The sequence below is a fragment of the Taudactylus pleione genome, unplaced genomic scaffold, assembly GCF_031769625.1.
Source record: "Taudactylus pleione unplaced genomic scaffold, aTauple2 ptg002179l, whole genome shotgun sequence".
Taxonomy (NCBI): domain Eukaryota; kingdom Metazoa; phylum Chordata; class Amphibia; order Anura; family Myobatrachidae; genus Taudactylus; species Taudactylus pleione.
In genome coordinates this window covers 35,001-37,500 of record NW_028286573.1, presented here as the reverse complement: position 1 = coordinate 37,500, position 2,500 = coordinate 35,001, and the positions used below count along the sequence as shown (strand labels likewise).

General features: G+C 37.4%; 1 non-coding gene and 10 pseudogenes across 1 annotated transcript; all 11 read right to left on the bottom strand.

Moving 5' to 3' along the window:
• LOC148431656 (5S ribosomal RNA) overlaps positions 1–49 on the bottom strand; it is a 119-nt pseudogene extending 70 nt beyond the window's left edge.
• Positions 50–164: 115 nt separating this feature from the next.
• On the bottom strand, positions 165–283 carry LOC148431655 (5S ribosomal RNA; annotated as a pseudogene).
• Positions 284–399: 116 nt separating this feature from the next.
• On the bottom strand, positions 400–518 carry LOC148431654 (5S ribosomal RNA; annotated as a pseudogene).
• A 116-nt stretch (positions 519–634) lies between these two features.
• LOC148431653 (5S ribosomal RNA) lies at positions 635–753 on the bottom strand (annotated as a pseudogene).
• A 116-nt stretch (positions 754–869) lies between these two features.
• Positions 870–988, bottom strand: LOC148431652 (5S ribosomal RNA). Its single transcript, XR_015876885.1, has one exon. It is a non-coding gene; the product is annotated as a 5S ribosomal RNA (ribosomal RNA).
• A 115-nt stretch (positions 989–1,103) lies between these two features.
• On the bottom strand, positions 1,104–1,222 carry LOC148431651 (5S ribosomal RNA; annotated as a pseudogene).
• A 116-nt stretch (positions 1,223–1,338) lies between these two features.
• On the bottom strand, positions 1,339–1,457 carry LOC148431650 (5S ribosomal RNA; annotated as a pseudogene).
• Positions 1,458–1,572: 115 nt separating this feature from the next.
• On the bottom strand, positions 1,573–1,691 carry LOC148431649 (5S ribosomal RNA; annotated as a pseudogene).
• Positions 1,692–1,807: 116 nt separating this feature from the next.
• On the bottom strand, positions 1,808–1,926 carry LOC148431648 (5S ribosomal RNA; annotated as a pseudogene).
• Positions 1,927–2,041: 115 nt separating this feature from the next.
• LOC148431647 (5S ribosomal RNA) lies at positions 2,042–2,160 on the bottom strand (annotated as a pseudogene).
• A 116-nt stretch (positions 2,161–2,276) lies between these two features.
• LOC148431646 (5S ribosomal RNA) lies at positions 2,277–2,395 on the bottom strand (annotated as a pseudogene).
• Positions 2,396–2,500: the final 105 nt, after the last annotated feature.

Here is a 2,500-nt window from a genome sequence, read left to right as displayed (position 1 = left end):
TCTAAGATCAGACGAGATTGGGCATGTCCAGTGTGGTTTGGCTGTAGGTGCTCAAAGACATTAACTTTAGACTTCTTTTACTTCTTAACTCAAGTAAATTCAATGATAAGTTGAAAAATGAAATGTAAAATGTAATAGAAAAGAATGTTATGGCAGTATAAAATTACCTTCAGCACCTAGTATTCCCAGGTGGTCTCCCATCTAAGTACTAACCAGGCCCAACACTGCATAGCTTCCAAGATAAGACGAGATTTGGCATGTCCAGTGTGGTTTGGCTGTAGGTGCTCAAGAACATTAACTTTAGACCTCTTTTACTTCTTAACTCAAGTAAATTCATTGATAAGTTGAAATAATTAAATGTAAAATATAATAGAAAAGAATGTTATGGCTGCATAAAATTACCTACAGCACCTGGTATTCCCAGGTGGTCTCCCATCCAAGTACTAACCAGGCTCAACACTGCATAGCTTCCAAGATCAGACGAGATTGGGGATGTCCACTGTGGTTTGGCTGTAGGTGCTCAAAAGCATTAAATTTAGACCTCTTTTACTTCTTAACACAAGTAAATTCATTGATAAGTTGAAAAAATTAAATGTAAAATGTAATAGAAAAGGTAGTTATGGCAGTTTAAAATTACCTACAGCACCAGGGATTCCTAGGTGGTCTCACATCCAAGTACTAACCAGGCCCAACACTGCATAGCTTCCAAGATCAGACGAGATTGGGCATGTCCAGTGTGGATTGGCTGTAGGTGCTCAAAAGTATTAACTTTAGACCTCTATTACTTCTTTTCTCAAGGAAATTCATTGATAAGTTGAAAAAATTAAATGTAAAATGAAATAGAAAAGAATGTTATGGCAGTATAAAATTACCTACAGCACCTGGTATTCCCAGGTGGTCTCCCATCCAAGTACTAACCAGGCCCAACACTGCATAGCTTCCAAGATCAGACGAGATTGGGCATGTCCAGTGTGGTTTGGCTGTAGGTGCTCAAAAACATTAACTTTAGACCTCTTTTACTTCTTAACTCAAGTAAATTCAATGATAAGTTGAAAAATTAAATGTAAAATGTAATAGAAAAGAATGTTATGGCAGTATAAAATTACCTACAGCTCCTGGTATTCACAGGTGGTCTCCCATCCAAGTACTAACCAGGCCCAACACTGCATAGCTTCCAAGATCAGACGAGATTGGGCATGTCCAGTGTGGTTTGGCTGTAGGTGCTCAAAAACATTAACTTTAGACCTCTATTACTTCTTAACTCAAGTAAATTCATTGATAAGTTGAAAAAATTAAATTTAAAATGTAATAGAAAAGAATGTTATGGCAGTATAAAATTACCTACAGCACCTGGTAATCCCAGGTGGTTTCCCATCCAAGTACTAACCAGTCCCAACACTGCCTAGCTTCCAAGTTCAGACGAGATTGGGCATGTCCAGTGTGGTTTGGCTGTAGGTGCTCAAAAACATTAACTTTAGACCTCTTTTACTTCTTAACTCAAGTAAATTCAATGATAAGTTGAAAAATGAAATGTAAAATGTAATAGAAAAGAATGTTATGGCAGTATAAAATTACCTACAGCACCTAGTATTCCCAGGTGGTCTCCCATCCAAGTACTAACCAGGCCCAACACTGCATAGCTTCCAAGATCAGATGAGATTGGGCGTGTCTAGTGTGGTTTGGCTGTAGGTGCTCAAAACCATTAACTTTAGACCTCTTTTACTTCTTAACTCAAGTAAATTCATTGATAAGTTGAAAAAATGAAATGTAGAATGTAATAGAAAAGAATGTTTTGGCTGTCTAAAATTACCTACAGCACCTGGTATTCCAAGGTGGTCTCCCATCCAAGTACAAACCAGGCCCAACACTGCATAGCTTCCAAGATCAGACGAGATTGGGCATGTCCAGTGTGGTTTGGCTGTAGGTGCTCAAAACATTAAATTTAGACCTCTATTACTTCTTAACTCAAGTAAATTAATTGTTAAGTTGAAAAAATTAAATGTAAAATGTAATAGAAAAGAATGTTCTGGCAGTATAAATATACCTACAGCTCCTGGTATTCCCAGGTGGTCTCCCATCCAAGTACTTACCAGGCCCAACACTGCATAGCTTCCAAGATCAGACGAGATTGGGCATGTCCACTGTGGTTTGGCTGTAGGTGCTCAAAAGCATTAAATTTAGACCGCTTTTACTTCTTAACACAAGTACATTCATTGATAAGTTGAAAAAATTAAATGTAAAATGTAATAGAAAAGAATGTTATGGCAGTTTAAAATTACCTACAGCACCTGGGATTCCTAGGTAGTCACCCATCCAAGTACTAACCAGTCCCAACACTGCATAGCTTCCAAGATCAGACGAGATTGGGCATGTCCAGTGTGGTTTGGCTGTAGGTGCTCAAAAACATTAACTTTAGACCTGTATTACTTCTTAACTCAAGTAAATTAATTGATAAGTTGAAAAAATTAAATGTAAAATGTAATAGAAAAGAATGTTATGG